At 47.6% G+C, this 25,218-nt stretch overlaps 1 long non-coding RNA gene across 2 annotated transcripts; it reads left to right on the top strand.

The window, feature by feature from the left end:
- Positions 1-20,150: 20,150 nt before the first annotated feature.
- Positions 20,151-24,549, top strand: LOC140685053 (uncharacterized). Of its 2 annotated transcripts, none has more exons than XR_012058220.1 (2): positions 20,151-20,580; positions 21,615-24,549. It is a non-coding gene; the product is annotated as an uncharacterized lncRNA (long non-coding RNA). The 2 variants fall into 2 exon arrangements; XR_012058219.1 differs by lacking the exon at positions 20,151-20,580 and adding an exon at positions 20,587-21,005.
- Positions 24,550-25,218: the final 669 nt, after the last annotated feature.

Raw genomic sequence — 25,218 nt, 5'->3', positions numbered from 1 at the left:
AGAGGAGTCTGAGCCCAGACATTACCAACAAGCAGAAGCACCTCAGGCAAATCGCTAATTGCCTGTGACTTATTCCCATTTATCCGGGGGGCAGCAGCTCACTCCCGGGAATGCAGTGAGCATTTAATCAATTAGGGCTTGATTGCTGCTTTGAAATCCTGGCTTCCAAAACATGCGGGGTAATTGCAGAAAGTCCTTTATTACTGCCAGCAGCATGAACCATGTTTGCACACATGGATCAGGCCCTCCCCAAGCCTGGCTGGTCCCCCTGCCCCTCGGGGTAACCTGCTGAGGTGGTGGATCATGGCTAGGACAGATGGCTGTGTCTGGAGCTGGCTTTGAACCCCCCCAGATGGAGCTGTGAGAGGTGGATCAGAGGCAAACTGAGCACAGGCAGCCAGAGAACTGTGCCAGTCATTACCCTGATGGGAGAGAACAGCCAGTTTGTGACTCCATCCCTGAGGGGTGGCACTGGGAGGAAGATGGGCACATGGCTGTGCTCCTGGGAGGAAGGAAGGGGCTTGCCTTGGAAATGGAGGGATGGAGATGATGGAGATGGAGATGGAGATGGAGATGGAGATGGAGATGGAGATGGAGATGGAGATGATGGAGATGGAGATGGCGATGAGATGGAGATGGAAATAGAGATAGAGATGAAGATGGATGGAGGTGGAGATGGAGATGATGGAGATGAAGATGGAGAGGAAATGTAGATAGAGATGGAAATAGAGATGGAGGTGGAGATAGAGATAGATAGAGACAGAGATAGAGATAGAGATAGAGATAGAGATAGAGATAGAGATAGAGATAGAGATAGAGAGATAGAGAGATAGAGATAGAGATAGAGATAGAGACAGAGACAGAGACAGAGATAGAGATAGAGACAGAGACAGAGACAGAGACAGAGACAGAGACAGAGACAGAGATAGAGACAGAGATAGAGATAGACATGGAGATGGAGATGGAGATGGAGATGGAGATGGAGATGGAGATGGAGATGGAGATGGAGATGGAGATGGAGATGGAGATGGAGATGATGGAGATGGAGATGGAGATGAGATGGAGCAGGCTGACTATGACCAATGGAAATGTCAGTGCCCTCTAACTAAAGCCTGTCTCCATTCTGCAGACAGTTACTGCCAAAACTCATCCGGGTGAAGAGCCAGAGGCAGACAGGGAGCTGCCCTGTGCCCCTGCCAGCACCCATCCCCTCAGCTCCCCACTGGGGGAAGCAGGACCACCCTCAGGGACCCTGGCTGCTATCCCAGGCCCCAGAGGAGTGACACCATGCCCCCTGCACAGGACACAGTGCAGCCAGCACGCAGCTGCAGGGCTGGAATGGGGTCGTCTCTCAGCTGCGTGGAAGGAAGCCAAGGGAAATTTTTTTAGGCGTCTCAGACGAGAAGGAGGTTAACTTTCTTTACTAGATAAGGCATTTTCTATCTAAATAGGACATTTTAAAATGTCCCATTCCCAAACAAGCCTTTCTAGGAGGCCTGGGCAAAACAAAGTGTCAGAAGCCATTGGTTTGAGCCCCTTCTGTCTTTGTTTTGACCCCTTCCCGGCCTCACTTCTCTCTTTGACTTTTTTCAAGGAAGAAAAAAAGAATGTTGAAATTGGAAGGCTGCCAGCAGGACTGAAATGTCATTTCCAAGCAGACTTTGTGGCCACACCAAGCCCTGCAGGGCCGTAGTGCAGGGGAGGGTGTGACCCGTGGGGACAGTCCTGTGGCACCACGGGGCTTGGTGGCTGCAGCCACCACCGGGCTCTGCTGGGGACTGAGTGGCTCTTGGAGGTGACACCAAGTGGGGTGGCTTTTCTACCCACCCACAGAGCCAGGGGAGTCAGGGGGACAGGTAGTGCTATGGGGCCACCCTCTTCTTCCCTTGGGGGCTATTTGCTCTTGAGGTGTTGGAAGAGAGTTGATGGCTGCAGAGTCTCCAGATCCTGTTTCCCCTCTAGTTTTGTGCCACTTGCTGTTGAAATCAGTGACCTTGGCTATGGTTTCCCTTCTTCTGTGTGACTTTCACCCACCTCCAAAGCTGGCACCCAAGTGCCTGATCTGCCTGGGGCAGTGTCACTTTGGAAAGTGCCCAAGGAGAAGGACCTTTCATCTACCACAAGATGTCCTACGTGACATTTTGCCATGGCCCACTGTGTCCAGAGGACACAGCCAGGTTCAGAGCCCATGCAGGTGGCTCAGTCACACAACCACTGTGGCTGAAGCTCTCACTGTGCTCTCCATGGAAGTGAGGAGCTGGTGACAGAAGGTGACAGAAGGTGACAGAAGGTGACAGAAATCTCCAGGCCCAACGGCATCCACGCTTCACCACCCATGGCTGGGATTGGTGTAAATCCACCTTCCCAGGAAGCTGTTGAGCCAGGAAAAGTTGTGCCTCCTGAGAGCAGGGACAAAGTTCCTTGCAGACAGGGTGAGGAGATGTGGTAGGGCTCTGGTGAAGCCAACACCCCGATGCTGCTGGAGGTTTTATGGCAGTGACAACTCTTAGGCTGACAGGAGGTGCCAAAACTGTGTGTGTGTCTTTGAAACACCACAAATGCCATTCTTTACCTTTGCTGGGCAAGATGCATGAGCACAACAACGTCCTCTGCTGCAGTGCTGTGTTTGTGCCAACCCTTGCTCCTGCTGATATTTGCCAAAAGCTTTGTGAGACACCCTCAGGGCTCAGCCATGGCAGGACGAGTCCTTGGTGGCTCCATGGCCTCAGCTCAGCCTGTGCCAGTGCAGGAACAGGGAGAAGATGCTCCAGGACTCGTGGAGAACTGCAGCAGCTCTCTGGGAAGCACAGAGCAGGGAAACATCACTGATTCATGTTTCCTAATGAATGGCATTGCCACACGACTGAAAAAAGGGGAAGTGGAACCATGCAGAGGCTGTCTCAATACCTTCTCCCTACCTTTCCTCTTCCCCCACTTGCTCTAGCTCATCCTAGATTCTGTCTGTTGGAATTCATTCATTTCTCCCTGTTGCCAGGCTGTTTGTCATGGTGGATGTTTAAGGAGGGGTTTCACTCTCTGTTAGCTTTAGCAATGATTCCCCAAGGTTCAGAGGTACTTCCTTTAGCATCACTCTTTATTCCAGCAGCCAAACCAGGACCCCTTCACAGCCAGCATCAGCACCAGGACCTGTCACCTGCTGTGACCATCTTGTGCCATTCCCTCTCCTTCCAGAGACCCATGTCTTGCCAGAGCCCAGCATCCTGCCCTTGGGGTGCCTGGGGGATACCTGTGCTGCACTGTCCAGGGGAGAGGCACAGCTCCTGTGTAAGGGTGGAGGTATCTGGATTGCCTGGAAAAAAGCTGGGGGCTGGAACAAATCCCCACACCTCTCCCCTCTGACAATGTCCCATAGCTTTGTGTCCGTGCCTGTGCGCTCTGGGATGTTCTCCAGGCTACAGTGAGACTGAATTGAAACACCTTTAAAAGCCTTTGAGGGATGTCACCCTGCAGCAGAATCACAATCTGTGGGGTGAGGGAGCCCAAGTCCTGGCTTGTCATCCTCCTGTGTACAGAGCAGACAACAGAGATTCAAAAAAGCGGTGATGACAAGCCCCAAGGCAGTGAACAATGTTATTTTCCATCAGGAAAGGTGTTGCCAGCCTGCTAACCAGGAGAGAGCACATTTGCCACCCACCACTCATGGGGCTGCCACCCCATGCTGTTGGTGTCCTCTCCCAGCTGGCACTGAAAGCCACGTCCTTCCCCTTTGGATAACCCACCTGGGATGGGCCAAGCTCCTCTGTGATCCCAGCTGGAGATACTGAAGGGAGGAGCCCACTGCCTCGCTGGGAAGAGATTGTGTTCCCACAGTGCCCAAGTCAGCAGTATAAAGCCACTCCTCAGGGAACATTAATAATTTAGGAATAAACTGGAGACTCTATTGTGTTCTGAGCAGGCTGCTGTATTCACTTATCCTGACAACATCCGAGCCCCTTCCGGCAATGCACTCTCCTGGCTGATGGGTGTTTGGCTCGTGTTCTTGTCCTGTCCCCAAGAGGAGGAGGGACAGCCTGCACAATTGCTTGGGCAGCAGGAGACACTAGTTTGGATGCTGGACACCTGTCTCAGATAATGAGATAGTCATAAAACAGGCCTTCAGAGTAAGGACTAAACCCAAAGTAGTCATGAACAGCAGGCACCCGTGGTCCACTGAAAGCTTAGAAACACAAACCCATGAAGAAAGAAGGACTGTCAATTAATTTTGAATCTTTCTGCAATCTGAGATTTGTTGAATCCACTGGGTCCAATTTCTCCTCTTCAGTTTTCCTCAGTGATTCCTGGAACTGGTCTGGGATAGCTTTTCCTGGACAGGCTTGTGTGCCAGCACCCCTGTCCCAGATTGCACATGTGACTCAGTTCTTCAGTTTTGGTTGAGGTACCCAGGAGCAGACACTGTGCTCTAAGTTCACCGCTGTCACTAACACCAGATAGATTATCTGTGAAAACGAGGAGTGTGGTGAAAATGTTGATGGTCATCTCGTGTTGCAGGCAAAGGGATGTTATTAAACACACGGCAGAGTTCAGGAGCAAGACCCAAGCTGTGAACACATGAACACACAGGGGTTAAGAGGGAGATATCCTTACCTTCCTGTCAGCCAAACTGCAACTCCTACAAGGAAGTGTTTAACAAGGAAGGAAAAAGTGATTGAAATCCAATTCAGTCTGCACTCATTACCTTTCATGCAACCAGCACATTGAGAGATCCCTCCTGAGAAGGCTTGGGATGGGATGACCAGAAGCTGGCTGGTTCACAGGAATACCCAGCACATGGCACAGTCTCTCCATTAGCTGGATGAGGGGAACAGCTTAGTCACTGTGAGGGGAACCATTCACGGGGAGATGAAACCTTCACCTCCTGTTGCAACAGAGGAGTTGTTGTTTCTAACTTGCCCACCACTTATGTCACCACTTGTGTGTGGCAGGCAGCTCTCCCCCACTTCCCAGCAAACTCTCAGTTGTCACTGAGTCACAGCGTTGATGTCCCTGCAGGGAGGTGCCCAAAAATGAATATCTCACGGGGAATGTTGAAAATCCCTTGGCTGAGCAGCTGCTGCAGTGCAAGGGAGAACACATGCATGGGAGATAATATCTGGGGAGTGCTGCAGCCTCTCACTGAAACTGCAGCTCCTCATAAGAAGCAGAAAAGTCCTCCAGAGGCTTGACTCGGTGGCTGTGAAGCAAATGCCTTTCATCAGGGGGCAGCTGAAAATTCTCCCGGGATCAAAGAAGATTCATGCTGGTTGCAGTGGGATTTTATTCAGGGGCTAGGGGTCTGGGGTTAGGTTCACAGAGGGGTTAAGGTGTTCCTTCTGTGCAGGAGCTGAGGGTGGGGACATCCTGCCACCCTGGTATCCAAACTTTTGAGAAATAAGGCCTGAGAGTGAAGGGATTAAAACCATCATTTGCCACCCCGTGTGACTGGGCTGTGGCACACGGCACATCAGAAGAGATGATCTCACTCCTTCCTGCTGGAGCTGCTCCTCTTGACATAGATAAATTAAGTATTGATGCAAGTATTGATTACTGTTGTGCTACGTATTGGAAAACTTAACCTCATCCTTGCGTGGACGTTTTTCCATCTCACTGTAATGAGGTGCTCAGGCGGATGCTCTTCCCACCAGGGAGGTGAGGGTGGGTTTTCACTGTGTCCTGTGGCTCTTGCCCACTGCTGGTGGGCAAGGCAGGAGAAAAAGGCCTTGGTGAGCAGGGGACAGCACTGCCAGGACAAGCTGTGGCTGGCAGTGGCACCAGCAGAGCCCAAACCTGGGGACTGCAGCTGCTGACTTGTGTTTAGGGGCTCTGTTTGAAGAAAGCAGCAAGTGGTGGGACTGGGACGGCCTCAAGGAGGATGTTTCTAAGGAGAAGATATGGCAGGCACCTTTTGAAAACACCTTAATGCTTTTACATTTTGGAAGCCGTTCATGGGCAGAATACAAATAAAGTAGAGCCAAAGAGTCCTACAAATACTAAAATTCCAAAACCAGAGAAGAACAAAACTGTTCTTCCCACTCTGTGGTTCGATTTATATCATTTTCAGATTTTGCACCAAAACACAGGGGTAATACAGATCTTACAGCAGAGACACATTTTCAGTAGAAAATGATAGTTTCAGTTAAAGCAACATACAAATACAATGGTTTCATGTCTAAGAGGCAAAGTTAAAAGCAGAAGTATTTTCAGTCGAAACAGCTCATGGATCTTGTGAGCAGAAGTAGATTTTCCAATGAGAATGCTCTCAAGGTACACCTGTGTTGGAGGTGAATCTGCCTGGGCCACTCCCAAAGCATAACAACAACCTGCCCTGTGCTACTGACCTGGGGCCACTGATAATCTCTGGGCTTTTTGAGATAAGCCATGGGGCTGTGTCCCAGTGCTATTCACTGGCATAGGGTGCATTGCTTCAGAAATAGGAAGGGAAGAATACGTCAGACAAGGACTGTCACATGTTATTCACAAACAGAGAAAACAAAACTTAAATAGGACAGGTTTTTGTAACATCATATAAGCTAAAGCTCATCTGTCTGTCAATAAAGTCATCCCTGAGTAATTGCTGGCACCAAGGGAGCCAGACCAAACATTTTACGGTTTATCAGCTTCTCTGTAGGGTGAATATTTACACATGGTAGAGCTTTTTTCTTCCCTTTTGTTTTAACTTTTCCCGAAATCAACTGAGAAGTGCATGATTTCTCACTGAAAACGTCACTGGTTTCTGCAACTGTGCCAGAATCAATAGGTTCCAGCAACGCCTTTGATGTGGAGATGTATTACTGAAGCAAACTCACCGCAGTCTGTTTTTAATGCTTTTGGTGTGTGCGCTCTCACAGGAGAAGAGTGGAGAGAGGGAGATGAAACAAGAACACAAAATGCATTTTACATGACACCTTATCCCACCCAGAAGCACAGAAGCACTTAAAGCTCACAGTTCCTCTCTGGATGGTGCTCCTGTCAACAGCTTAAAGCAACATTGCCTAAAGTGGCATTTATCTTTGGGGCTCTCTATCAGATTCCTTCCTGATTTTCCTACAAGCGCCTTCCTCACTGTTTATGCCATACATGGTTAAAGAGAATCTTTGCTGCTTCTCCACAGGTTACAGCAAGGTCAGGACTGAGCACTGTACATCCTTTTGTGTCCTAAATATTGGTCACTTGATCCCAAAGGCTGTGTCCCAGAGGTGGAAATGCACCTGCAAGGTGGATTTCTCTCCAGTCTGCCTGTCAGGTTACCCCTGAGCACAAAGCCCAGCAGCCACATGGGATGTGAGGCAGTTTCTTCCTGCCTGAGGTTTAGGTTCAAAGCTTGATGAGAAGGGATTTATCCTTGTGCTGACTTAGCCCAGGGAGTTCTGAGACACACTAAAAAAACAGACCCTGGGGTGGTGGTCCCAGCTGTGACCAGGGGCCACACAAGGTGCCACTGTCAACTCACAGCCAATGCAGCTCAAATTGCCTGAGCTGTACAGGTTTGTCTTGTTTGCTGGAAATTTTGAGAACAATCCCACAGTCCTTGCACATTATTAATATGCAGTGCATTAAAATCAGAAGTCAAATCTCTGCTGCCTTAGGTTCATCACTTGATGAGTGTTGGCTTACCTATGGTGGCAGAGAGAGGTGTTGTGATTTAGGTGTTCAGTAATTTCTTTGCTCCTGCTCATCAGACAAAAATTAGGGCCTTGGCGAGCACCATCAACCATTTTATTGCAGGTATTTCCTCCTGGTTGCTCCAAGCCCCATCCCACCTGGCCTCAAACACTTCCACGGATGGGGCATCCACAAATTCTCTGGGAAACCTGTTCCAGTGCCTCACCCTCCTCACAGTAAACATTTCTTCCCCATATCTCATCTAACTCTACTCTCTTTTAGTTTAAAGTGATTGTTCCCTGGTCCTATCACTACAAGCCCTTTTATACAGTCCTCTCCAATTCTCTTGTAGCCCCTTTAGGTACTGCAAGGCTGCAATTAGGGCATCCCAAAGTCTTCCCTTTTCCTGGCTTAACAACCCCAATTCTCTCAACCTTTCCTCATAGGAGAGCTCCTCCATCCCTCTGGTCATCTTCCTGTTCCTCTTCTGGGCTTGCTCCAGGAGGTCACTGTCCTTCTTGTGCTCAGGACCCCAGAGCTGGGTGCAGGTGGGGTCTCCTGGGAGAAGAAGTGCAGAAATTAGAGTTATGATCCTCCAGCTGAGGAGACAGAGGAATAACTCGCATTGAAAATGAGCTGAAGAAAGAAATTAAGAGAAAAAGAAATTAAGAGAAAAAGAAAACACCATGCATGGTCGAAAGCTTGCTTGTTCCTCAGCTCTCACCTCCTTGAGGGAACATGAGAGCTTGATTGATCCCTCCAACTGCAGTAGAGGAGGTGACCAAGGAAAATCACAAATACCCCTGACTCCAGCTGGTGATCAGTCATGGTTTGTACCTCATGGAGCTCAGGAGTCTGACAAACAGAGGCTCCTGTGCTTTTTAAGGCACACAAACAGCTGTTTGAGAAAAGAAACATGTCCACATGAGTCTGTCATAAAAGTCATGCCTAAATTTTGGGGAATTTCTTGTGGGAGAATCCCTTCTGTTCCACAGCTGTCTGAGCCAGGCTGAGTGCAAACTCACACACCTCTGTTCCATACAGATGCCCATAAATCTGATAGAGAAGGCAAAATTAACACCAGAGTAACTGCATTAACTTAAATTAAGCCACTTCTTAGTTTCACCTGTGCACCCAGGAGAAAAATCAAGACCTATACTATCTATTTTATCATGTCACGGCCTTGTAACACTGGAGGAGATAAATATGCAGTAAAGCAGGGACAAAGCCTGTGAACAACTTTGTGGATAAATGGTTACATTCTGGGCTGGTTATAGTGGTGTAAGTCAAGAGAGGTAGCATTACCATTGGTACACGTCTCCAGTGCTGATCTGACACACATTTTGTGTTCACTCCAAGGCAAGAATGAGCAAATATGGCTGGAGCCACTGGCCAAACAGCAAGTGAGCTCAGACATCCCTGCTCCATGCCCAGTTGCAGATAACATTTTCAAAAATTCTAGTTATTCACCCCTGTGCAGTAGGCTCCAAAATAGAATAGAATCACAGAATCCTTAAGGCTGGAAAAGACCTCTGAGATCAAGTCCAACCTTTGATCAATCACCACCTTGTCAACTAAACCATAGCACTAAGTGGCACATCAGTCATTTCTTGGACACTTCCAGGGATGAATCTTGTAAGAGCCATTGAAGCCTGTCAGTGGGTAGTTAACAGGCACTAACAACATCGGATGACTTATTTTGCCTTTAACAATTAGCTATTAATCCACACATGTCTTGGGAAGGAATAGCAGCCTTTCTGCTACCTGAGCCATCTCACAGGGATTTTCTCAGCCCTGTGAAACATCTCTGCTTGCTGGTGGGTGTTTAATTGTGCAGAGTGGGATGCACAGTGAGACACGTCTTCATTGAACACGGGGTCACTTCTGAAGGGGCTGCCTTTTTTTAATCGTTCCCTGACCACAGAAGATATTTAAAGGCTGTGAGAACTTCCTCTGCTACTTGTGTGCCTAGTAAGGACACACTTCTGAAATAACAACTGCAGGGGAGAACTGCCCCTGCCAACAGCCTTATCCCACCAACACTCCTTCTTCCTGCCCTAGTGGGGCACTTTTTGGTAACTGATTTTGCTACTTCACCCTGCAGGAAAGCCAAGGCAGTGGATTACTGCAAAGCCCTGTGAGTGCACTCTGGGAATCCAGGGCTTCCCTCTGGCTGCCCTGGCAGGTCTGGGACCCCGGCAGGGGTCAGGAACCCCCCTGGACAGAGCCCCCAGAGACACTGTCTGTGATCTCTGTCCATGGAAAAGAGTTTTCAATCTTACAGGATGAATTACAAGCTCTGAATGTTTGATATCAGTAATAATTAAGTGTGGCACGGGTGCAAAAGTAAAATTTTAGGATTCTAGATTAGTGGTCCAAAGGGGACAAGATGGAGGAAATTAGGTGTGTCTTGTCCTTTTTCTCCTTCTTCATGCCCTCCATGTTTCACTGTGGTGTTGGCATTTTTCTGTTGGTTTAGGCTGGGGACACACTGTCCAACGTAGGTGACAGATATTGGCACGTTATTGTAAATCCAGCACAGGTAGTTTCTGGTATTTAATGTTTGTAACATCCCACTGAGGGCAGAGCCCCACACGCTGCCCTGCAGGACAGAGCTGCGGCAGGGCAGCAGAACATGTTAGAGATAAACAGAATAAACAACCTTGAAACCAGCACAGACGAATTATGGCTTCTGCTTTGGCAATGGGGCAGAAAGACAGAGACTTTCTACAATCTCAGAATCATCAATAGCACAGATTCTGACAGTGCACGAGTGCATAAGCAAAACTAAAGGAGCTTTTTTCTGGTGGGAACTCAGAGTAGGTTGGGTGCCAAAGCTGCTCATCCATGTGTAGCTCGGGGCTTGTAAGGAAGAAGAGCGGTGGGAATGCGTAAAGAGAACAGAGGGATGAATGCACATGTCCATGCTCCCTGGAAATCCCCTGGCTGACAGGACAGCCTGCCTAGGGAAGAGTTAAAAGCAGAGCTCTGGAAAGCTTGGCCAGATGACTTCCTGATGGAGTTTATACAAGTATAGTGTGCGCAAGGACGTATGTGCCTACGTGCCACTTCTCCCGGAGCAGCCCGAGCCGAGCAGAGGGAGGAAAAAAATAATAAAAACATCACAGATGGGTCCTGGCTGAAAACAACCATCTGATGAATGTGCAGGGTCATCACACTCCTCTCATTACAAACCTGCCAGACAAATCCATGTGCTGCCTCCTCTGCTGTGTATCCCCCTTGCCACAGAACAAGAGGGCAGGGGCAGGGGTGAGGCAGGGCAGGGAGGAGACAAGAGGACATTAGCAGGAGGAATTCGCAGGATCCCAAAGCAGATGCCACTCGTTCAGCTCTGAGGACATTCCCAGCAGCCAGGGAAATAATGCAGTCATGTGCAGTCACTGGAATGCCAGGGAAATGCAGGGGTGATGCAGAGCTGATGCCAGGGAGATTCCAGGGAGGCACTGGCACGGTGCTGGGGTGATGTTTGCAGGCAAGAGGTGTGATGGAATGCAACTCCACACCTACACACGTTTGTCTCATAAGACCTATATTGGGCAGAGGTATCAGTGAAATAATAACACAAGCTTGTTGGTATGGATTGTACAAACCTGGGCAGGACTTTGGTACATAAATTATCCTCTGTCCCTGCGCTGTCTGCATGGAAAACCCTCAGGGTTACCTTAATACACTCACATGCATGTCCTGCTGTGCAGCTGGGACAGCCAGAGCTGCTGATCCTGAGGGGAATGGGCTTGCTTAGGTGCAGGAGCTGCTTAATTCCCACTGCTGTGTGCTGAGTGGGAGCTCTCTCTGGCCTCTCAAAAGAGAGGGGTGGGGACAAATCAAGGATTGTACAGAGTGGCCTGTTTGATCTTCTGTAAGCAAATTGCATATTACTCTCATTTAGCAGTAAATCAACCTTCCTCTCAATTACAGAGCACATTTGCCTCCTCCTGCTCCTTCAGAGGAGGGTGACAGGGCACCATGTATGGAAGGATTAAGCAGCAGTCCCTTCAGGGATGCTTAGTCAGTGAACCTGTGCTTCTCATTACATACCTCCAACCTGCTGTCATTTGATAATCCTGTGGAAGGGTTTGCAAGTTTGTGCTGCCTCAGAAATTTCTGCTTGTTCACTGCAGCTGCGCTCAGAGGGGATTCTCTGAGCACAGCACGAGCACAGCTAATTGCATCAGGAGGTCAGGAGGAAGGTCTGCTAAACTGCTCCTGGTACAAAGCCCACTTGCATTCCCAGAGCCCAGCCAGGTTGCTTACAGAGCCATCATTAGCACTGAAAAGTAAAAAGCTGCAGATAGATTTTGCACAAGGCAGAGCAGCAATAAAGTAAAAAAAAAAAAAAAAAAACAAAAAAAAAACCAAAAAACCAAACACCAAACCAAAAAAAAAAAGCAAAAACCAAAAAAAACCAACAAAACCAAGCAAACAAGCTTTCTTCCCAATAGCTGAGCTGACTTTGGAAAGCAAGAAATACAAATGTTAAAAATTGGCCATACTTATGAAATGAGCATTTTATTAATTATTGCTTTTAGGTCAAAATGCTAACACTGAATACAATCATCTGACCACAGATGATTCCAAAAGTCATATTATTTAATTTAGCTGGCCCATTTTTTTTTTTTTTAATATTAAGTCAAAAAACTTACCTTTGACTAGAGCAATAGCAAATCCCAAATTCTTGAGTGCAGTTCTCTGGAAAGTAGTTTTGAATTTTGACTTACTCTGTTGATTTTGTGGGTATTTCCATCTTTACATTTCTATCAAAGACCTCTGTCATTTCCATCTCATTTCTCTACTCCCCAAAGCAAAACAAACCTGTTGTGTGACAACACACAAGTCAGATAGGGAAATTAGGAGGAATATATTTTACATTTTGCAGCCTTCCAGTACCCACAGGGAGCCTGCAGATAAAGGGATAGTTTTGACAAGGGCAGGGAGAAATGGCTTCAAACTGAGACTATGTTTAGATTCAGTATTAGGAAATAATTCTTTGCTGTAAGGTAGGAAGGCACTGGGAAAGGTTGCCCTGGAAATTGTGGATGTCCCATCCCTGTAAGTGTTCAAGGCCAGGTTGGACAGAGCCTGGGATAGTGGAAGGTGTCCCTGCCCATGGCAGGGGAGTTGGAATTGGATGATCTTTATGATCCATTCCAACCCAAACCATTCCATGATTCTGTGATTCTTCTCTGCTTCTTTGCACTGGTTGCAAGAAGCCTGCAAAAGATGAGGTCAGGGAGTGCAGTGGCAGTGGCAGATTCAGAGCTTTATTTTCTACCTCTTTGCATTTTAGCACAGGCTCAAGCCTGCTTGAGTAGTATGAGGATGAAGCCAGACAGTGGAAAAGAAGTGATTTCAGCTCAGTGCAAGCATTTCACACTGGATTGTCTCCCACTTGAGCTGACGTCTAAACAGAGCTGTTTACCAGCCTGTGGTAAACTCCATTTACCCTGGGTACACAGCCTGCATTGCTCTGCAGCCAGGAATGTCCCTGCTCCTGGGTGGTTGCCTGAACCCAACCTGAGAGCACAGAGCAGGGTTCAGACTCCCTACCTGAACAACAGACATTTGATGCCAGCCACTACAGAAGTGCCCCTGTTTGGGTGGGAAGGACAAGCAGCACTAAACCATGTGGGGATTCATACCAGATATATTCCAAAACCAAAGACTCAAACCCATCTTTCCTGAGAAACAAGCTCCCTTCTCAAAAAAAAAAAAAAAAAATAAAAAAAAAAAAAGAAGAGTAATTTAAGGTCAAATACTTTCACCCTATGCAACATTAAGTGAAGAATGGCAAAATTTGGTTGGCATCCTGTGCGGTTTACCAGCAGTGCCCAGATTTGGGTTTGAGGGAGGGTTGCAATGTCACAACACTGCCTAGCAGCTGTGACTTCAGGTCACACTACGTGGGAGAATGCCACACAGAAAAGGTCATTCCCTGGGCTGCAACCCAGCCTGTCCTACTTGGAAAGAGGGTTCTGTCCTGGGCAGTGGTTTGTTCTGGAAAATGCCTTCTCAGGCTCAGCCTCTGTCACCCCAGCTCCTGACAGTGGCTGATGCCAGGCAGGGAAGTTCTGGGCATGCACAAGTGCTGGGGAAAAACAGAGATGTCTCAAGGAAGTGGTCATTTCTTAGGAAGAGAAGAGGAACAGGTCACTCTGGGGCTGGCCAGCCAGTACAGGGTGTTTCACAAACACATGAACTGAAGTGGCTGCTGAGAGTTGCCCAGAAATGAGCTCGACCCTCTTAGCACAGCCACAGCCTCTCTTGCAGGACAACTTCTCCCTCTTTTTCTTCTTTTTGGAGTCTTTCCTGAGCTGCTGCAAACTAAACACAGATCCTCAGGAGCTAGCAGATGGCATCACTGTCTAGCATTACCCCAGGAGTGTGACCTGTCATTTCTGTGTCCTCCCACCAGTACAAATTGCTGTGGTTACCATGTAATAAAGCAGGTGCCAGCTCTCCATGAGACAGCTCCGTGTCCTTTGCCCATCCAAGATCCCCTTGCAACAGCACTGAAGCTGCTGTCCAGCCCCACTAAGCCCTGGGCAATGGTGCCAATGTGTTTCTCAAAGTGTGCAGTGGGGCATGCACCAGCATTGCCAACCCAGAACAGCCTCACACAGCCTTCAAGTGAAAACCAACCTCCTTGGCAGGAGCTGTACTTGATTTTGCAGGAGATATCCAGGAGCCCTGTGGCACCCACAGTCACTGGGAGCAGAACTGGTGTTCCTGGTGGTGCTGCCCTGTGCCTTGCTCTCCCTTCCATCCACCCACTGGTACCCAGAAGAGTGTGTTTCCAGTCTCAGGGGGATTCTGCCCTGCCTAATTTGTTATTTGTGTGCAACCAGAGTCGTACTGAGGGATTGCATCCAAGCCAGGTCCTGCCTTATCTCCACTCAGTGAAATGCCTACCAGTTTGGCTGCTTATAGACCTGATGGTCCTGCTGTTGTGGCAGGTTGAAAAGGGAAGCACATCCTAAATTCCCCTAGTTCTGGGGCATAACTGAGCTTGTGTGGGCAGCAGTGAGGTCTGGTACATCCAAGGGGTGGTGTGGTTCAGTGCTCAGGATGTAACAGTCAAAGCCTGGCTTAGGGCACTTGGGCTTCTCACAAGGATGCATTTCTCACCCATCTGGCACCCATGAAAAGGGTGATGTCTTCTCAGGGTGCCAGGCTCAGTGACCAAGCCATCAAGAAAACACTTTGTCAGGTGCTGGGATCCTAAAATGATATTTCAGCTCTATATAGGCCATGCTTTCACACACAAGCACCTTCCATGTCCCCTTCCATCCCTGCTCAAGCAGCCACTGTGGCCAGCACAGCACTTTCATCCCAAATACACCTGCCTTCCTTCCCCACACAGGCATTCAGTTTGGGATACTTGGCTCAAAGCTTAGGCTGCTGGAGCTGGGCTGCAGGCAAAGTCCCACCTCTACTGAATTCCATGGCAGTTTTACCTTTGATTTCAATGGGGAGATAATTTTTTGTCCTGTGTGGTGATAATTTGTTGCTTGGCTGTGACCTTGCAGAACATCAGGCAGAGCCCACCTCCATCCTCATCCCCATCCTGCTCTGACAAGCAGGCGTTCTCATACCTCAGTTTCCCCCTCTGTATCTAAAAGGAAACCCAAGTTGAAAATGCACCTTCCTCTTGCTTATGAAGTTCTTTGATACAGGGATCTAAAACACAACACAAGATCCAACAGTGACCTTCACTTTCCTTTACCGTGTCAGACCCATTTAGGGGCTATTTATGGCAACCTGGTCATTAGCACTACAAGAACAAATTCAGCACAAAGAAAGCTTTAAACTACAGATTTGGGGTGTGCCAGGCTGTCAGAACACCATTGTACACTACTTTCCTCCTTGTCCTATCAAAAGACAAAAGCTGCATTTGATGATTGAAGACACAGAAACCAGAATAGCAACAGGAGCTCCTCCTGCAGAAAAGGAATTCCGCATTTCCTAAACCCCACATCCCTCCTTTCCTCCACACTACTTGGTTTCCTTGGAGCTCTCCACAAAGGGATCAGAGCAGAACTTCTCCTCCTGCTTTCTGTTCACCTCTTGCAGCCCCTCAAGCCAGACCTGGGCTAAGCTACTCCAGCAGTGTCAGAGGAGCTTCTGATGTGCACATTTTTTTGCTGCTTTGTTTTCGGATAAACAAGGGAGCAGGCAGATGATGTGAGATGTGGACAGCCTCTTTGTCAGGCAGGGAGCTGCTGCCACATGTTGGCATCCCACTATGTACAAGTGAAAAGGTGTTTCCTTCTGTGTTTCTTCCCATGGAAGACTTCAAGGGGGAAAACTCATTGGAAGAAGGCAATGCATCTCCTCCTGAATCAGGAGAGATTTTTCATTTATTATTTCAGTTCCTCTCACAGCTCTCTTAACACCCATGGGCCTTACTAGTGCACATTTCCCTTTCTCTCTGTCTCTCTTCCTGCAGCCGAGCTGCTCAGTTCTGACCCTAGAGCCAGGGGAAGACCAGATGTCTTTGCCTCACTGAAACTCACAGACAGTGACAACACCTGAGTTAACCAGATTTTTCATTACTTTCCTTCTGAACTAAAATCAGGCTGAAATGGGATATTTATGTTCACATGTGGACAACAGTGAGATTGTCTCAGAGAGAAAAAGAAACTAAGAATCCTATTGTGACAACATAAAGTCCTGATGGGCTTAGTTTTAATGAAAACAGTTATGATAGCAGCTTGGTATTCCTTGAAAACCTGCACAGGCACCCACTAATGTATATATTAATAATCACTACCTCATTTCTTGCCTTTCATTCTATTTCAATTCAAAATGCCCATCTGGCCTATGTTGCCAACAAATAGCAAACCAACTTCAGTCTTGATCAGTCCTGGGGATGTACTCACAACTCTGTGTAAACACCTCTGTGTAAGGCACAGGTTTAGTAATATTTTCCAGCTTGCATTTGATGGAAGTGGACATCCATACCTTCCTCACAGAGGCAGTATGCTGAGCAAGTAGATGCAGCAATAAGAGAAATATAAAACTGCAGAATAAGACCAGATCTTACAAACTGAGCGCTTTATGAGGTGTCACACCTGTGGCTGCTTGGAGGAGGCTGTGCAATCCTAAAGGTTCTCTTTTGCCCCCCATATTTCCTGGAACAAGAGGCTTAGAGATATTTCATGGTTGACATAGATAAGCTGTAATGAGGGGATTCATTCCTCCCAGAAAATGAACCACACAGTGACTGAGGAACACCTTTCTGCTCAGGAGGTGAAACTGTGCTGGCAATCACGTAAATACAAGGCAATGCCATCCTGAGAAAGCTCTGTTTGTTTGATGACTGTCAGTTTAGCTGGAGATTAGATAAAGCTTAATTAATGTAGTGCAGTTATGCTTTGGAGGTTAAATTCTTAACACACAGATTAAAATTATTACTGCAAGTTACAGGCTGACTCCAGCAGAAGCCAAGGGAAGAGGGAACATTTTAACCACTGACTCAAAGGGGTCTTTTATCACAAAACAAACCATATTAATGAGTTGCTATCAGCTCCATGTTCACAGTCTCCATTGCTTGGCAGACCAGTATCACCCTGGGAAAAGCCCCAGAAGCAATCTCTCAAACATGCTCTTTTATGACCCCATATATCTATTTTCTACATTCATTTGTAAATACCCTGCAACATGTAGTCAGAAAGAGATTAGATGCACCGACTCAATGATTTGAAAGGTCTTTTCCAACCTAAATGATTCTATAATTCTATGATTCTATATTGGAGCTGGCCTTTTATCATTGGGAAAATGCCAACTCATTTACGTGAATGTTCACAGGATAGCTGTGGCTTTGCAAACATCTTAACCAGAAACCTTCAGGGTCACAGTCATCTATAAATAGGTATCAGCAGCAGCCTCATTTCTCCCAAAAAAACTTAACAAAACCTCTATATCTTCTAAGCATATTCTGGTCAAACAAGTTAATGCAGCACAATTAATGCTTCTTGCCTTTCACATTATTACAATCACAATGCCATCCTCTGGGTGACAGCAAATAATTCCTCTTTCTATTCTTCTGATCAAATGAATTCCCAATAAACCCAGAACCCAACTATTTCTAAATCCTTTTTAGGAGTCAAATTCATGCCTGGTTATACCTGTGTGTGTGTATATATATATATATATATATATATATACATACCTGTATGTATATATACATGCCTGTATATATACAGCTGCCAAAATCTTTGGATGGTTAAGTGGCAGCCAAATGGAAAAGACTGAAACAGGAATGGTGCCTGAGGGCAAGAATGATTCGCAGCAGGAGGGGTGACCACCTCAAGCTCCTCAAAACACGTCTAGAAATAGGACTAAGTAACAAAAAGGGATCCTGAAGTCTGGAAACACTTCAAGTTCATGAGCCAAAGTAGCAACACGAGGGAGAAGAAGGGAGGTGGAATAACTGCAGGCAGAAGCAGTTTGTTGAGCCCTTTCCCAAATGAAAGCAAAGCCCAGAGCCCAGGGCTGAGGACAGTGAGGCAAAAGGCAGCAGAAAGGAGGTGAGCAAGAGGAGAGGCTGTGGCCAGCTGATGTCCAGACCTATGGCCACAACGTCAATGGGAGCAAGGCCAACATGACATTGAATCTGCAGAAGCATCATCAAAATAGCATCCCCCCAACTGAAACACCACGAGTCTGAGGGTCAGCTCCAGGCCAGCTACTGCAGCCGAGTCAGGCGCTTCCCAGGGGATGTGTTCCAGCTCATCCAGCTGACCTAACTTTGGCTCTGTCCCCGGCTATCGCGCCCAGTCCGGTGTCCAACCATCCAGCGGGGCTGCAGCGCCTTTCAGCGGGACGAGGGGATCACTGGGAGAGCAGATCTGGTGCAGTGGGAGCCAGGAGCCATGAGAAGGTACCTGACAAACTGCCCCTCTTCTAACCCAGCTGCATTTGTAGATGAGGAGCTGAGGGTGTCCCTCCAGGCAGTGAGGATGGGTATCCAAGGAGTAAAAGTGTCAGGGAAGAGGAAGGCATTCCACACAACCCCAGGATTCTGTCCATGCTGCCCATGGAGCTGGCCAAGAAAGCAGAAATGATGGATGGGAAGATAAAACGATCAGTTAAAACATTTGTGTTACATGTGAAAGAGAAGATACAGAAGGGGAGATAAGTTGCATCATGCTTAGACTGCAAATAGTCATTTCCATTTTCCTCTGTGACATACACATTGCCCCCTTCTGCATGTTTTCCTGTGGAAACAAAGAACTTTTCACCCCTCCCACTGACTTTAATAACTTTTGAACTTATTGGCCCTGCAAGAATTTGTCAGGCCAGGCAAAGAAGAGAATTTTTCCTATTTGAGAGACCAATACAACCTCACCATTTTCTAAGCAACAGAGAATCCATGGGTGCACAAGCCTCTGAAGGGGTGAGGAAGAAAAAGGGCAAGAGAGGTGTCCAAGCACCAGAACAGCTCTGTCCAAGCTCTCTTGATTGAGGCACTCTCTTGAATTAAGCACTAGACACAGTATGGAGCTGGTAATTCTTTGGAAGACATTCTACTTGAAATGGCAAAAAACAAACTCCCTTTTCCTTGCATGTGCACCACAGATTTCAATGCCAGGGCAGATATGGGAATGAAATTGTCTTTGACATCCTTCTTTCTCACTCCTTCCCTTTCTCCCTGGGGACAGAGCCCTCTCCTGCCTCCAAAGCACAAGTGACTGGGAGGCTATTTGACATCTCCTGCTTTTTGGCTGTACACAGGCACTGCTGAAAACCAACCCACATAAACCACCGGGATAGGAATGAAAAGTGTAGCAGAATGATCATACTCCTGGTAGGAGGCCAAATGCTAACAGTGCAGAAGCCTGTATGGGTTTGTTAACCTATTAAAATAACACAACTCTTGCCCCACTAGCACATTCATACGTGGCTTCTGCCACAACAGGTCAATAAAGATTTATTTACCAGGCCTGCAGCACAAAATGTTGGCTGGACCCTGCTGGGAATCTGCAGAAAAATGCAGTAAACAGCAACAGACACTTTGGTGCTTCTCCTTTTGCTGAAAGCAAAGCCTCCAATGGTGGCTATAAATCTTTTGCTGCCACTTGCAGAGGGTATTTACTAATTACAGCATCAGCATGTCTTGTGCCAGTTGTAGGTCATTGGGATAGCCTAGAAAAGGAACAGAAATAGTTTTGCAATGAAGGCAGGCTCAAAGAACGAATGTCTCAGCACTGACATTGCTCTGGCAGCAGCACTAGGAAACTAAGGATCACAATGCAGAGAACAAGGATGTTAATTCTGCCTAAATAACAGACCGCGTTTCCTCTACCCGGCTGTTCTGAGGAGCTAATTACACACATTCCCGAATCAAAGAAATATAAAACAGTCTGCAAATGATTGCAATGTTGATGTGTTGGCAGTCCAAACCATGACATATGGTCTTTCAGTTTGCCATCCTAGAGAACATGCTCACGAGCAACCCCCGTAACGCAAAATTGTGTCGTAAATGACAGAAAGAGGCTGACTCTAGAAATGAGCTTGAGGTGACCTCCCTCCTCAGCCCCACAAGAGACAGTCAGCGTTTCACAGAGCTGCTGCCAACCTGGTCACAGGTCCCCAAACGTACCTCCCTTGAGGGGGAAGGAAGGTGAATCATATCCAGGCAGGATCATGGCTCAGTCAATACCCACACACAAACTTTGCAAAGCAAAGATTTCATCACCAACACCGGCTGGACACGTGTGTGCCACCAGCCCCGCTCTGGGACCGCTCCACAGCTGTGTGCCGGCCCCTGAGCCACGCAGCAGCAGGATCCAGACCTCCAGCTTCATCCCTGGACCCCCATCACGGAGCTGGTGGAGTGAGGGATGCCTGCAGACACCAGGAGGGGAGCGGGGTGAGGCACGAGCATGCCGAGGGCTTTCACACGCCTTCACCCACAGCAGTCGGCGCGCGTTCATCACGCCGGGCCCAGCCAAGGAGGTGAGCATTGCCCCCTGTGCCACAGGGCTTGGGCCGTGCCCAAAACTGAGACCCTCCTCTCTCTATTCCTCCTCCTTCATGCTGCACTTGTGTCAGAGACTGGAAAGAGCGATGCCTCCAGACGTTTTGGGGTGCAGGTGTGTGGGGCAGGGCAGGTGGGGTCTTGTCCCGGTGGGGCAGTGCCCTGCTCCTCACGCCCCACCCCGCTGGAGCCTGCATCCCAGCCCTGCAGTCACGGGCACAGCAGAGGCAATGCTCCACACCCACCCCTGGAGCTCCTGACACAGCTCCTGAGTGGCCAAGTGACCAAGGTCCCACCAGGGAGAAGGGCTCAGGAAGGCCAAGGGGTATTTAAGGCTGAACACAGGCCATCATCTTTATCCAGACCCTACCTCTCCTCTGTCATCGCTGGAACCCAGGAGTTGGTAGCTATATGTGTGCTTTTCCATACCTTTTCTGTCTCTCTCTCTTTCTCCTTCTTCTTCTAATTCCCTCTGCTTGGAATATTTTGACTAACTTAACATCAAATGGGCTTAAAGTTTGCTAAATTGAATGGGCCAAGTTAATGCTGTGAGAAGTGTTCTGTGTTGATTGAATGTTGTACTTGTGCTTTTGCCAAACTTTTGCTGATTTTCTGAATTTTGTCAGTAAAGTCTTTAGTGTTGTTTTGGCCCCTTAGGAATGTCTCACTGGTATTTCTCCTGTGCATCCAACTCAGAGTACCTGAACCACTGTTAAGCCCTTTTAAAAGGCTCATCAAGGTGGTTGATTGGGGTCTTACACCTTGCCTCAGCATTTCCTCTTCCTCCACTCCAGCAGTGCCTCACTTCCTACCTTTGCAACCAGACCCAGTCTCACCATCCCCACCTCAGGCCCTGCTGAGCTCCCCAGGTCACTCTCTATCCCCCACGGACACCCAGTCCAGCAGAACCCCTGAGGACCAGACCACACTGCTCCTCCCTGGCCAGCAGAGAAGTGATTTTCCCTGTGCAAAGGTCAAGGACAGAGCTGATTTATTTTCTCCTTGCCCTCAGGGATACAAAGTTCAGCTGCACAGAACAGCATCCCTGCATCGAGCGGCTCAGAGCACTGAGATCAAGATTTTGGACCAGCAGACAGGTACCCCTGGCTCCCCTGCCTGCATCCTCAATCCACTCCCCTCCTGCCCCACCAGGAGCAGGCAAGGAGGAGTGTGACCTCCACTGCTCCTCCCTTAAGGTCATTGTTCTGAGCTTGTAGCTCAGAATGGATAATTTTTATGTGCTCAGAATCTGCTGTGGACACTGTGGACTTCATTAATCCAGAAAAGGCTAAATGGGCACAGTACCTTTGCACTTGCCTGCCTTACAGCACAATGAAATCCCAAATTCTGGTATGCTGAGGGGCTGTTGGTTGCTTTGCTCTCATCCTGCCTGTGTTTGGCCTTCAAATGGGTAAATGTAACTCTGGTAACAGAGCAGAGGAAAGCTCAGAGAGGCCACAGGAGCACTGTGCCTCTTCAGAAGGAGAGAGCAGATAAACAGGATTAAGGAATTTTGCATAGTTCAACCTGCCAGGTCCTGTGAAAAGGAAATGTAGGCAGTGCCTGCAGCCGTGATTCAGAGGAGAAGCCTTTGAAACGCTTGCCAGGCAAAATGTGTTAAGATGCAAGCTGCTTTTCCTCTGTAGCAGGGTGCAGTGCAGGGAACAGCCCTCCCTCTGTGGAGCCCACCCCACAGGCACAGCCAGGCACAGTCTGTGGTGCTGAGACAGATTTCAAGAGCCCTGGGAGCCAAGCAAAGCCCAAAGCCATCCTGATTGTGAGTCACAGCCCGGTGCTGGTGCTGGAATTCAAACAGGGAGATCCCCTGCAAGATGTTCTGTTCTGGACCAGACTGAAAAATTTCACCAAGAATTGGTTTACCAGGAAGACCTTAATTTTTTTCACCTCTTTCTTCTTTTGTTGTAGTTGTTGTTGTTGTTGTTGTTGAAAAGTGCCCAAACCAAAAATATTTATAATGGGGCTGGTTGTATTTGGGGTTTTCTCTAGGGAAAGGGGCTGGGTCTGGGGTTATGTCTAGAGAAAGTGTTTGGATTTCCAGGTGAAACTGGCTTGTTCTGACACCTGGTCTGAGAACAGCAGGTGTATCCTGCAGTGCTGTGGGCTTTGCCCTGTGGGAATGCAGTATTAGAAACTCTGCCCTCAGTAATTTGTCCCCCCAGGAGGAGAGGATATGCCTGTCACTCACCACTGCTCTGAGACAAGAGAAGCTGCCAGTGTCCCTCCCCAAAACCAGAGCCCTTCATATCCAAAGAATGAACACTGATTTTTGTGAGCTCTCTGTAAGCCAGCATACAGTGAAGCCTGAGGGGGCTCTGCTTATCAAACCCAAGGGAAAGATATTGGGAGAAAGGACAGGAGCACTGTAAAAACAAGTTTCTGCTGTGTGATCAGCTCCATGGAGTGCCATCCCCGCCTGTACCGTGTCACTGGGCTGCCACGTTCTCTACTGTTGGTGGCTCTGCCTTTTTGCCCCTCAGGTTTGGCTGGGGATGCAGCACAGAGCCAGGTTTGGCCATTTCAGTGGAGCTGGAGAAAGGGAGCAGGAGAAAATCAAAGCAGAAAGCAGCACAGCCCGGGCATTCCCTGTGGCACAGGGACAAGAGCAGCATCCATCATCCCTCTGGGGTGGGACTGAGGCCACCCATGCAAGGGGGGTGGTGCAAGGTTTTGGAGGTTTCCTGAGTGCCCATGGTGCTCATAGAGAATTTGGCTGTCTCTACAAGCAAGGGGAGTGGGGCAGCCCTCAGGCAGCTACCAGAGAGGGACAATGAGGCTGGTGATCCTCAATGAGAGCTCCAGGTTGGGTAACCCAGTCCCATCTTTGCAAGAAGTTTTCACTCCTGGATTATTGTATTTCCAACCAATTCCATCTAAAATTAAGAAAAAACTAAGCTTTTCTTTTCTTTTTTTTTTTTTTTTTTAGTTTTAAGGTTTGTTTAATTATTTATTTGCAGATAGTAATGCAAAAGAAAGTTTCTTTAAAGTAGGTCTGGACAGTATTCTGTTAAAACTCCCACACAAGGGGCACCCACCACTAGTGAATCATAAGGAACTGAGTGAGGAGTCATGTCTGGTTTCCCTGCATCTAATCGGAATTTTCTCTCTTTCACATCATATCATACTTGTTGTACCCTCAGGGTACTCCTGTCCTTGGATGAGGTTTTAGTGTGGCTGTTAAATCCTGTTTGAATGGACTTCCAGACAGCCTAGACTTTCCAGACAGCTGAAAGCCTGGCTGCACACAATGCAGGATAGGACTGCTGGGATGGGGAGCAGGCATGGGGAGAAGCTGCTTCTCCAGATGAGATCTCAGCTGTGCTGTGCAGGTTTCCAGCTCAGCCCACCTCGTCCCTGCTCTGCTGGGCTTGGGGGGCTGTGGGAAATCTGCTTTGCTGGCCCATTCCACAGAGCTCTGTGTCCAGCTTCACTGTCCAGCCACTCCAGACCTGAGGAGCCCACAAGGGCAACGCCAAATGGGCAAAAGAAGATGTAAGCATGGAAGATTTGTCAAAGAAAACATTTTAAAAATATCGTATATCCCACAGCTGTCCAAAGTAATAGCTCAGCTGCTAAAAAGGTGGAATTAAATAGGTCAAGCTGTGGAGCTGTGCCACTCTCTGCCAGCTAAAGGAATGAACTTCTCATCTGTTAGACTGTTTCATCTTTTGCTGTTCCAAGAATCCATCTCTCTGCTAGTAATGATGTCAAATAAATCTCCACTAAAATGTAAAAATGTTTATGATTATACTTACTGACCCGTTCCGTTATTAAATGAGGACAATAGGATGATGCCTTGATATTTACTAATGGGTTACTCCTATCTAACCTTTTCTTGTTCATCCAGTTCATCTGTTTTTATTTTAGCATTCAATGGCTGCCAATAAAATTAAGTCAATTAAATTAAAAGTCTATTACATTCTTTCAAATCAGGCTGAGGCCTTTTTTCTTTCCCCAGTCAATGCTCTGAGAAGGTTTTTGATAGGGCAGCTGGGAAATCTGGAGCAGATTCTCCTCTGCTGGAAATTAGTTTAGCTTTTCAGAAATCAATAGGGAGGCATGATCTTACCCCAGCTGAGGGCCTGAGCCCTGATGTGTGGGAATAAGCCTCAAGCCTGTCTTTGGGCCAAGATTTAGGTTTGGAATCGCTCCCTCATGCAATCTCAAAGACCTTGTCTACTTATCAGAGTGTTAGAAGTTACTTATAACATATCTGGTGCACTTACAACATCATCTCTTCCCCATGGAAATACCTCTAGCCCAGTATAAAAATGACCTTTTATATTTAACTTTAAATGTGAGATATTGCCAAGAGGCATAAGTGAAATTGATGCAAGAGTCTCATGTCAGATTGTAGAATCTGCATGAAGCTGTCCCCTTTGGTTTTCTGATATCAAAACAGTTTATTGTAAAATTTCCAGCATAAACAAGACCTTAACATCTTATTAAGTGATTATTAAAATAAAACCAAAGAAGAATGTTCTACATCCTAACAAAAGCCTAAAGATTGCAGATCTTTCCTGCAAAATTCTTACAGGCCTAGTGAAAATGTCAAAAATAAACCTAACCAAGGCACCACCACCTTGCTCAGGTGACAA

Source organism: Taeniopygia guttata, chromosome 1, assembly GCF_048771995.1.
Source record: "Taeniopygia guttata chromosome 1, bTaeGut7.mat, whole genome shotgun sequence".
Taxonomy (NCBI): domain Eukaryota; kingdom Metazoa; phylum Chordata; class Aves; order Passeriformes; family Estrildidae; genus Taeniopygia; species Taeniopygia guttata.
The sequence above is the reverse complement of the archived record's forward strand: the minus strand, read 5'-3'. Positions and strand labels throughout refer to the sequence as shown.